A 12,823-nucleotide genomic window follows, 5' to 3' on the forward strand; every position below is an offset into this window, starting at 1 on the left:
ATCTTTCAAAGTCCCGCAGAGTTTCGTTAATCGACGCTTGAAGAGCGTTCGAGGGAAGAATGACGAGGTACGATCGATAACACACGGACGTCGAGTCGCTGCTCGATACGGAAACCGTATATATATACGCGAACGATGGTTCTCTGGTTGAGAAGTGCACGGTGCAAATACCTCAAAGGGACTCTTGACGATTTTCATAAAATGCCACTGTTTCTTGGCCGCTTTGGCGCGCATAGCGCCGCCATTAATGTTGCGCAGCACGGGAGCCAACCTACACACCTCGGGCGCACCTTCCCCTACTTCAAATTTTAAATTCGAGACACGATAAAGCGAGATCAAAGCAAAACGAGATTCGAAACGAAAGAGAGAGGCGGTAATTACAATCTGAAGATCCTAGCGACTATAATAACGCGAAACCTATATATAATTTCGTTCGGAACGTAGTATGTAATACGTTAATAACCTGTGCGATAGTTTTATGAACCGGCGAGAGAGAAAGGCAATAACAAAGGCTATTCTATATTTATTTGTGTGTATCTTGTGCGAGGTATGCAATGAGATTGATTTATTTGCGTCATGTAATCACTTTCATAACCTATTATTATTAGGTACACTAATGGCTAGAGTTCTAATATGTAATGAACGAGATATTAATAAATATGAAGGCTATATGTATTTCTTCCGAAAGAAACACAATCTCTACCGCCGATAGCGTTTACTGAGTAGTATGTAAAATATTGTTATGTAACAAAGTTATTCGTATTCTTTTAAAGGAAAATGTTCCTTTAACGAAAGATCGTTATTTTTATACGAGATTTGTTGAATTGATTTGATAATATTATATCATCCCCTTGATAAAAATTTCTCTAAATCCACGAGTGAACTAAAGAATGAAGATTCTTGAATCATGTATATTGATCCAATATTGTCAGAAAATATAGGGAATTATCAAAAACTTTTGTCGACCAAAAACAAACTTTAACCCTCGATTGATATTGTTGCGTTGTAGATAGCCATGATAGTTTAGGTTAGATTTTAATTGTGTGCTATACGTAGTTCTAGGATATTTAAATATTATAAATGGATTCTATTATTTTATGAAAAATATAGAATAAAAGTTAAAGCAACGGACTGTAAAGTAAAGCGACTTATCGGTATCGCAGTATGATACTATATGTGCCACTGTATTCACGGTACTACTATGCTAGAATGTACAATGAAAATGTATTTATTAAGTTGTAAACGTATATTGTCCCTATTTTCTCTCTTTACACGATAAATTCAAAAACACGGTACAACCCAATACTATTTTGCCATTTCTGGCAACGTATCAATTGATAAAAAATACTAAAGAAGTTCTCAATATGTTTTTCTGAAATTATTATACACTATGTATAATATGTGCAAAGCTTAAAAGCTGGCAATGGATTTTCGACAGTATTCACAAAATACTCTCGAAACAGAAGGACGCTTGAGCGCTTTTGCAGCTCGCGCGCGCGCACGCCGCGCCCCGGACAAAAGGCAGGCTTCTCCACTTTTGTACTCTCTCTTCCCGTCGTTCCTGCGTCTATTTCCGTCTTTGTCGCTCGAACACGGCTGGATTTCGTGACGCCGCGAGCGAATAGGGAATAGTTGAAGAAAAGGAGAGAAAAGAGTCGAGGGTGAGACTGAAAAGAGAGAAGTTCCACGAAATTCGTGTTCGACAAGGATGAAGTGTAATGGTCGAAGAGAGATGGTCGAAGTAAATGAGAGGATAGGAGAGCAGAGCAAGGGCGAGAGAAGTGGTTCCTCACCGCGAACAATACGAAATATCTTCCGTGAGAACTTTTCCCTTGCAAAACCACGGGGACTCATGATGTTCGGTTGCAAAATCTCACTCCACATTCACTCACTAATTTTTCTAATCCAGATATACTTAATATCTTCTACGATAATTCGCAAAATATTATCATTTCCCCTTTATTTGAATGTATTTTAATTGGAAAGTAAATTTTTATACCTTTTATTGTAGACGATGATTAGATCGAGTAATGATTGCAAGAAGCAACCGGAAGTCATCTTCAAGTAACAGAGCAAAAGAATTACGAATAATAAAAGATAAATATTACATTTTTATATTAGTGTTAACTAATTTAAGATGAAATTGGTTATAAAGAGTGATTTATTTCTCCGGATAGAATTTGCTGTTTTAATCGAAGAATCACGGTGATACACGGTCGACGTTGAAGTTCTAGTTTCTTAATCTTATCGTGAAGTATTGAACTTGATAAGGACTGGGCAGCCGAAGTGGAGCATGGTAAATCATTGTACTTGTGCTACGATTATGAGTTGAGTTTTGACCGTAAATTTCTTTTCTGTTGCTAACAACAGTTGTAAATTTTGAACTAATAAGTTCTTCGGTTAGAAATTTCTTTTTTATGACCTAAGGGTTTAAGACTTTAAGGGGTTGAAAGGAACGTTCCAGTTCTGTCGAATTTTCCTTAATAAAATTGTTTCCCGAATGATAGAATTCTGGAAACTGAAAAACGAATTTAATTTTCGTGGAGCTCTCTCTCAATTATTTTTTAAACTACAGGAAATAATTCAACTTACGTTGTATTTTTTTTTTTAAATTGGTATTACGTAAGCGAAAGAAATTAAATTTTCATAGAATGTATTTTTAACAATTTTTTCTCAAGAAAATAAATTTCACGAAAAATAAACAAATTCGAAAATGAAGTTTGAAATGATCGATCGCGAAGTCTACATATAACCATCTGCAAACGAGGAATATTCAAGCCGGAAAAAATTCCTGGAGCAGTTGTTCGACTAAAGAGGATGCAAATGAACTATTCACGGTACTTGGAACTAAGTAAAAAGAAGCTACACGTAAGAAATTCTTTAGAAGAAAAATAGTAACAGAGAAAAGACTAAAAATGAACTTCGTTTATTCAGGATTTACCAGCTAATGGGCCTTGCTGAAACTTCACGTATTATTAGAATTAATTCGCAAACACTAGAAATATGAAAATTTCAAAATTCTTATTTTTTTTTTAATATTTTAAATAATTTTTCGAATATTTCATTTATTCGAAATATTAGATTTATTCAGGGTGTATAAACTGTAGCCAATGATACGAATTACTATATCTAGGTATAGTCTGATAATATGGCGTCGTGACAACGCTTTGAAAGATAACATTTTGCCCTGATTGACGATTAAGCAAAATATCCATTCTGTTTATTTTTAAACACCGTATCCTACGCGTAATGTTAGAAGCGTCTCGATATACTTGTTAATCTGTCCAAGCTTGTTGAAACAAATCAATTTTCACAAATAGTCGGTACTATAATATATATTATATGATAATAATAATAATTTCAATGGCGAGAATTTTGAGCCGTAATTCGATCGGATAAATATTCAAATGTTTGTAAATCATTAATGTTCCTGTAAATTTTAAATTCGATTTTTTGGCCTACAAACCGTATAATAGTTTAAATTAATCTCAAAAGCAAATTTGCTTAACGATGTTAAAGTAGTGAATATTGTGTTTTATACGGTTCACTTCGAATGTGGATAATTTTCAGCCATTTTATAGTGTTAGAACTGCATAACAATATACATTTCCTATTTTAAAGTATTACAACAAATAAAAGATCGAAACCTAAATAAAAATTTGTTTCACCCTCCAAATATTCCTCCGAGCACCTTGAATATTTCACATATTTTAGCTTTGCGTGCATTCTGTACATTTCGGTATTTCTAAATTTCTCATAAACGCATAAACATCTATAGCTTAGATATTGCATTTGACCATCGATATTAAAATAGTGACTATATATGTTTTCTCGAATACCTTGCACAGTTAGTTCGTTTCATATAGTTCTAAGTTGGTATGTTATAGTGAGCTTTCGTTGTATTGTAACCATGAGACTCATACATACTCGTACACAGACACTATTCACACGTACATGTGTAGTATACGTCAGAAAATACGTGGGTTCCAGCAGCTCGACTATGGCCGACGACGTGTCGACTTCGATTCTGGTTAAACGGCCGTCAATTTCTTGCGACTGTTTATGGTTACTCATCCTAGAAGTCCTGAAAATCGCACAGGAAATTCTTTACCTTTGACATTCGAACGTTTCCTTTTTCTCTCTTTTTCAAAAACGAATTCTGTTGTCGGTGCAATTTTTTTTCGTTGTATTTGTGGCTTGCAGATAAGATCAGAGATAAAGTTTCGTGTTTTTAAGAGATCCTCAGACTATGCTGAATATTTTACTGAATACATAATCATATTTTAATATCTTACTTCACTTTTATTGAAAATAAATTATATTGCTTTTATATTTAAAAAATTATTTGTAAGTAATTTGTCTGTATTAAGTTTTAATTTTATACCTGGTATTGCTATAGGTTGTTTTATAGGTTGATTTACAACCGGCTGATTGCCTGAGGATGTCGTAGAAATTTTTATGTTTATATTGTAGAAATGTTTATGACGTTTGAGGCACTCCCGAAGCTTAAAGTAGCAGTTAAGGGTTAAATAGAAAGCTCATCGTCACTGGGGAAAGTGTACGTCTCAAAGTAGAAAATCGCGCGCTCAAAATAACACCCTGTCTACTCGGGTTACGCTATTTTGAGCACTGCTCGTACTACCTAAACTGGACCACTGAATTCAGTAAAAATATACTTAACCCTCAACTTGTATCGTTGGGTCATAGACGATACACACTTTAGGTTAGATTATCCAATTGTATCAAAGTGCATGTTGTTATTACTATTGTTAATCTCTTTTTTAATTCTGTACAAAATATCTGTCAGAAAATTCTCCAAAGATGTTAATATTCTTTTTTCAAATTCATCGATGTTCCTCAAACTCTTTCTCTTTTTAAATCTAACCAAAAATCATGCGAATCAAGTAATTGTAACCAAATAACCTAAATTATTTCATTAGGGTTTTTAACGTTTTTCATAATATAAAAAATGTAAGAAATGTTGGATCGTTAAATGCAAACACATTTCTATCTAAATTACTGTCTCGCTCGCTTTACTATGCTCAAGCCTATTCACCCTGACAGCAGCACTGTTCCCTATTTACTTTTCCACATTGACATTTCTCTAGTCCCGGAAACCGACCGCCATCATAAGAACAGTTACAACCGGGTCCCTTCGACCTGCCTTCATTCCAACCAATAAATCAGGATTATTGACCCTTGGCAGCCGTAATAAAGGTTTTAACTTTCCGAAGGTCGGTATCATTGAAAATATTTGGAATAATATAGAGGGTGTCCAAAAGATAGCGATACAAGATTTTTAAGAGGTTATGGTATTTATTAAAAGAGACGAAATGAGGTAAAAATTAATTGAATGCATGCAATTTTGTATTTATATACACATACACATACATATTTATTGTACACATACAAGTTATACCAAAATTATATTTGTTAAATAAAAATAAATAATTGTAAAAAATGTAAAATTAGAAAAGCGAGCATTTAGAGTATAATTATTATTATAATTATATTACTATATGTACAATATTGAGTTAAACAATTAGAAATAGAAATCTAGGATAACATACAATACAACTATTACTATTTAGAATAGTTTTAGACTAACTACATGTTAGTTTTAGACTAACTAACTGTCTGAATAGCTGTACGTCTAGAATATCGTACGAAAAAAGGAAAATTAAAGGAGTGATAGCAGAAATCATAACGACGGACGAAGAGAGATAAGGAAAATAGCTTTATGATTAGTCAAATCGTGTCAAGTGTCGTTTTTTTCTTTCTTCGAAGCTCGCAATTATCTGGAAGGTCAGTTTTGCTCCATGCTTGCCTTGTCAGAAGTTAAATTTCTTGATTATACTCGGCGATCATGAATTTCCATCGAATGTGTATTCCGCGTGACGTTCGCATAAACGTAGACTCGCGTGTCATTGGCAAAGTATGCTTATATAACCTGCACGTGGCCGGCTTGTTTATTTTCACGGATCCCAGTAAAAAACCACATCAACTTTTCAATGTCTCCGACCTGCTAGTAAGGTTTGCGTATATCCTATGGTAACAAATCTGTATCACTGTTTACGATTTTATATTTTACCCTCAATCAGCTATTCATTTGTCATCATTTTCTTCCAATTCGACCTTTTAAACGTTGTTATATATTTTGTACCAATATATATATATTCTATTCCAACATTCTGAATGGAAATAAACAAATTATTTGTCAGAAATTAAATTCCTCAGATTTTAGTACAAGTTTTTAGTGTTTTTCTTCTTTTTCTTTTTTCTTCACTTTATAACGTTGAGAATTTTCAAAATATACTCTTTGTAAGGTTAGAATTGAAGAATAAGGTGATATTCTTTTCAAGAGGTTATCTTTATATTTTTACAATTTGACATGGCATTTTAATTTCTTTCCCTATAATTTGAGAATTTTTAATATATACATTTTATATTAAAAAGATCAGAGGGATTATATTCTTTACCAAGAAATGAGAAGTCGGAAATCATGCTTTGAAAAGTTACCAAATTTTAATGGTATTTTTACTGTTCTTCTTTTATTAACCTCCAACTTCTCTGCAGATGTCGATTTTTAGGAATAGGAGGATTCGATAGTGAACGACTGTAGGAAGTCTATCGGGAATCGATTAATATCAATTAACACGTCGTTCGTCATCGATTATGAATGGTTCGGACCACTTAGCAGCCGTGATAATGATTGTAATTATAAAGCGGCTGATAAGCATCGTTTAACGACCACTAGTTGTTAAATATCACGTGACGTGACAAAAGCAGTAGCATGTTGATTAATTAATAACTCCATAGTTGATCGATCGCTTAGACGAAATGCTAATTTTGAAAAATGGTCCAATTATTCTCTTTCGATAAATATAACGAAATAAGTAAAGCATGAGAAATGATTGAAATAAAATTTTAACATCTAAAGTTCTGCCAAAAGAAAGTAAATAAAATTTATCAACAAGATCTTCGTAAAATAAATAGTAGTCCAAAAAGGAATTCATTTCTCCTTGATTTCTTTCAAAGAAAAGTATACACACAAAATTGGAAACATTGAAATGTAAATATTATCTAGTCCAGGAATAATGCAAACTTTGACACGATGTTAAGAATCCATATGTACTGTGTATGTATGTGTATATGTCATTTAGTGTAGCGAGTCTGCTCGTATCCTATTGCAATCTTTGTTTTCATAAGTGCACGATTGGTTGGGTTTCTTTCGCCTCTTTATCTGTTTCTTATGTCTATTTGCAGCGACTCCATATAATATTTCTAGCTTCGGTTTGTCACGACTTATTCTATCTTATTATACTACCTTATAACCTATTTCTTTATCGCAGCCTACTTTACGCTATCGTATATCCATTTTTTTAAATACTGTCCCTGCATCACTGTATTCTGTCGTAATTCGCGATTTTTTTTTTTTTATGAATCCATATAAATCCCGCAATAGTTAACCAATTTTTTTCTACATACGAAATCGAAGATATTGAAATATATAGAAAGTTGTTTAACGCAATAAATCCAAAATTTGTTAGGCTTACCGTAAAGAAGTGTTTGTTTAAGAAATTGTTCATCGTAAAAAAATATTAAATTAAGAAATTATCCAACGTTAAAAAAGATCGAAATTTTGCCATAAAATTGTTTAACGCAAAAAAAATTCGAACTTTGTTAACACGATGTTACAGGATGGATTATAGATCGAAAGAGAGGGTGGACTACGTGTTTTCATCGGCCCTGTAAAATATCTGGGCTCGCGAGTTTTCATGATGATCGTCGGAAGCGTAAAAACTCGCCGGGTTGTACATGAACTCTAAATAAGCCGCTGCTGTGGCAAAACGTGGCGCGATCACCTCGCAGCCAACTAATAAAGCTCGGTATAAAGTAACCATCAAGCGGTGGTTTTATTCAATGATGCCAATGACACACACGGCACGTCATGTTCGTTCACAGTGGCTCTCACCCTCGAAAATACCGCAGGAACTTGGTTATCCCGATTGGTTTTCTATTAACGCGTTTTCGTCCTCTCTTTTGTCACTTTACTCTGATTGATCCACTTCATAGGGAATTTTGATTCGCTTTTGGGGAATGATGTGAACAATGGCGGATTATGGCGGGAGCAATTTTTATTGTAACGTCGCTTTTAAAATTATATCGTATCTTTTAAAAAACATTATTTTTTTATTATTCCTAAATTAGTTCATCGTTCCAAGCTCAATTTGAAGATCACGCTTTACAGAATACTTTCTCTAAGGAACTGCGTCTAGAGGATTTCTTAGGGAATAATTCTAGATGTAGAATTTCCTAACTTGTCTTTTTATTGCAAGTTTTCTATGTACCTTCGAATGTCAGATTGACAAACAAACTTGTATTTATGGGATAAAAGAAGTTTCTCTATTTAAATGGTAGAACAAATGAAAAAATAGTTTGCTTTTAATTAATGCGAAGGATAGCTGGCCAGGCGAGTACAAAATGGAGGCATTTAATCGATATCACAGTCACTTAAGCGTGTCTTCGGAAAGCAAAAAAAAGAGAACGAAAAGAAACGAAATGAAAGAGAAAGGGGGGGGGAATGGAATGGTTCCAGTAATAGTGGTGCAGTGCAGACTTTTCCACGGTGGAATGTCGCGTTTCAGCATTCCAGGCAAACGCTGTGTAACCCTCTGTAATTCTTTGATTTATAGAGATTCAGTGTTTAAACTCGACGCCTCCTCTAAATGGCATGCGTTATACCGTGCTAAACGGATTTCGCCATGCAGGATCACGTATAGTCAATACCAATTTTTCAATCAATATCGCCCTATTTGACAAGAACGTCCCTATTGTTCGCAAAAAGGTACAATTAAAATAAATATAAAATTTTATATAGAACAGTAACTATAACAATATAAGACCGATATAAGATAAGAATAACAATAATTATATATATGACAGTAATGAAAATGAATCTAGTATTTGCAATATTTCTGAATATTTCTAATGATTTTACAACAATGCGAATAACTGTTTAAAAATTGATTTTTATTTTTATTTTTCTATAGTGTTGAAATTGAGACTTGCAATTTTGTTTTCATGATTAAAACTGGTGCGCTATGTGTTTCAAGTTTATGGGAGTTTTATGATGGTCACCATCATCTCATCAGTCCCTTTCCGTGAAACATTTGAACGATTGTTTTCTTTTCGTGGAGTTGTCTTCTCGCCGTACCGCTATATTTAGGAATGCATGATGTCCAACCAGAATTTCTACTTTTTAACCAATTGGAAATGCCAAACTATTCTGAGGATAGGAATAGGATGTGTTATAGCGAAATAATTTTCTAATATTGATTTCTTATAATCTTAAAAACTCTGTTTAAAAATTTCTTTAAACATCTAAAGATGTTGATTGAAAAGGATATGATAATTTATCATAGAAATTCGAAACCTTCAATAGAGTTAACTGTTATGTAATGTGAGATTGTAATCTAGAATTAACTGTTTGTCATTACTTTTGAATCACCCAATACGTGTTTCTTTGCTCAAGTTTCTTCTTCATCGTTACACTGGTGGAGTCATTTCTACTTGACATATATACATCAATATCATGTAGCAAGCCTCTCCAAGAAAAAATTCAATAAAACAGACCTGACCTATTAAAAATTTGGAACTGTACTTATATATCAGCTGTCAAGTAAAAATGTGTTTCTTTGAAAAATTGCATGGTTATCTGGACTATTAGCAAAGAATCAAAATAAGAATAAGTGTCTTCCCTTGATAAATTTCATATTTGTTACAAGTAGAGTGAAAATAAAAGAAGGAGGGGGAAACATGGCTAAGGCAGTGACTATGGCTGAAAGTGTCATTTCTCGTGTAATACCATGATCGTCCCCGTGTCGAGGAGTCGTACCAAGTACCAATGTCGTGACCTGTTGAGACCAGCATCACTGAGGTGGTAGCATCACGCAGTTCAAATAGTCTCCTAATCCTGTGAGATTGAGCAGATCTCTCTTGCTAGATAGAAGTAACGGGGAGAGCGGGTGAGAAGTCGTGAAAGAGCGAGGGGGAGTGACTATGCACGTTGCCTTGGCTCTGGACCAAGCCACGAAGAGCCAGGGTCGTTCCGAAGTGGTTGGGTGCAGGGCCTATGCCAACGCCTACCGAATCACTGGTCTGCGCTAGCAAATATCGAATGCGCCTTCGGGGCGATTAGTGGTTTCGCTGGCGTTTCGAAGACGTGGGATCATCGTGGCGAAAGTAGATTCATCGATCTTCCGGTTCGCCACGAAGTCGTAAGAAATCGTTTGGTTCCGCTTTCGTGATGAAAATTTGCGGAAACTCCAGCTTTTCAGGCATTTCTCCTCAATAATTGCGTTTTATGTCTTATGCTTGTCGATACATCTAGGCTACTTTCCATGAAAATCTAGTTTTAATTTCTTTTCTTAACACGACTTACTAGTTTTACTATTTATTATGTAACCAATAAACATATAGCTTTGTGGGTATACATTAACATATTGACTTCGTCTTCTTTTTATGAATTGATATAGTTCTGTTTTTACGTGAATATTGTGTTTCTGGGAAATTATACAACTATTTATATACATATCTATCTTACAGTCTTAGTTTTCGATCAACTCGAAGCGTTTGCAGACGGCAGTAAGTAAATCAGTTTTTTTTCATATTTGAAAGAGAGCCCCCAACAACAGCAATATTTCACTAGTGAGAACCACTGATACGAGGTCTTGCTACGGTTCTCAAGAAGCGACAAGACTAATAACGGGCTGGCAGCGGTCGCAATTATGACCATTATGCGAAGTGCAACAGACAATGCGACTGGTATCGCTGATGGACGATGATCCTTGATGCACTATATATATCATACTATAGTTGAGAACCACTATTGAATCACACGGTCCCAATGGCATTAAGCTGCCAGGGGCCATGACTGTTTGTTCGTACAACATTCCGATAATATGGAATGTCTATCGTTTCACGGAGATTGATGGTAATGGCGGTGGAAATTTGCGACAGAGAGCGCCACTGTGGCCTTGATGTTATGGCTGCGCGTGCGACATAAGAATGGCCGCACTTTGTTTTACCGTTGTTTGTCTTTCGATCGAATAATAGCGTCTTATTCTATTGACATAAGATGAAATCTTGTATCAAAATAGTTTGAAGTGAAATTTAATCTATAACTGGAGCACCGAAGCTTAACTTTCTTTTATCATTAATATATTATTAATAACAATTGTAAAAATATCATTCTACTATTGATAGCTGTTATTAGATACGGTGCGATAACTAGCATTATCTAAATATTGTGTAATTTGGTGTACGACACGCTGCATAAGCTTCTAGGCTACACGATTATCGAGAGAGAACAGATTAGTAGCGATAAGAAGCTACTTCAAACAATCCTTATCTCCTAGCATGTCCAGTGATGATTGTTTGAAAAAGTCTCTATTATCCACAAATAATTATTTGTTATCTCTCTTTCGAACGACAATGTGGCCAATTACGGCTGTATTGGGAAACATTTGCATATCGGGTGTTTAAATTGCTGTTGACCCTATCGTAATAAAGTCATAAAAATAATTATTATAAAAAAGCTGATATAACATAATTTTATCAGAAACTATGTATCTGCATCAGTTATTTAAGTAAATTGTTAGTAAGATTGTCGTAAAACGGTAAGGAAAACAACTATCCCACATATTTGAAAACATTAACCTAACCTAATATAATTACGAAATAATATTGAGTCAAAAAGTTGATATTATCCCTGGATGTAACAAATATCTTTAAATATTAAGAATTTAAATTGATCGAATGTCCTATGATAATTTCTTATTAACTTTCATTTTAACTTTGGTTCGAGTTTTTGATAATTTCTAGGAAAATGAACGTAATTTAGTAATTTAATTTAAATAATTATTTCTGCTCGACGAAATTATTGAAATGTTAAATTGAAAATTAGTAAAAAGTTATTATGAGGCTGAGAATCACTGTATGTGTTCCTACGCGGTCTCGATGATACGAGGAGAGGTTTCGCGAGCTCTAGCCGCCTTATATATCACGATCCTCGTCTACGTATCACCGTGAGCGTGTCTCCGCAGTCTCATATCACCTGTACGATACTGTTACTCGATTATACCAGATCTTCCGCCACTTTTTTCCTAGTTGAATGATACGCGGAATTAGATGCCTCTGCTTTCTATGCTTATTGGAACTAGGTATCAGGTGGATCGCAAACTATTTCGAAATTCGATTTTATATTCGTTCACGGAACCAATATGGTTGCCAGTGGAGTAAAAGTGAGATTATCCGTGATAAAATATTGCTATTGTTTCTTACGTGCAAATAGATAGGAAATTGGATAGAATTTAAATTCCCAGTAATCTCAATAGTGATAGGTTAAGTTCAAATCTCCATAACGAAAAATTCATGCTACAGTTAAGGAGACACTGGAAGAAGGAAGTGACACTACGGGAATAGTTAATTTCAGACCTTCGTGAATAGAAACACATTCTATATCATTATCAAAACAGCGACGTTATCTCGTTAATCCTTTGCGTCCTTTTTATTGTTGCTTTTCCTTTACTGGTGTTTTTTTACTGGAATTGCATTTTACACAAATTAATTTTGAACTCAGGTGCATATATGTAACTGCTATGAATCATTAGCAATTATGAAATACAAATGTATATATAAAATTCTGTAGAAATGATATTTTATAGTTAACACCAGGATTTTAGAATATTTGGTCCACAGCAGTATTTTAATGACAGTTGTGTTTCGAAGTACTCTCAATATGTAGAAACTTAAAATGATA

General features: G+C 34.2%; 1 protein-coding gene across 2 annotated transcripts in view; it reads left to right on the forward strand.

Moving 5' to 3' along the window:
* LOC100649677 overlaps positions 1-12,823 on the forward strand; it is an 80,751-nt gene that overhangs the window by 13,959 nt on the left and 53,969 nt on the right. The window lies entirely within an intron of this gene.

The sequence above is a fragment of the Bombus terrestris genome, chromosome 16 (assembly GCF_910591885.1).
Source record: "Bombus terrestris chromosome 16, iyBomTerr1.2, whole genome shotgun sequence".
Lineage (NCBI taxonomy): Eukaryota > Metazoa > Arthropoda > Insecta > Hymenoptera > Apidae > Bombus > Bombus terrestris.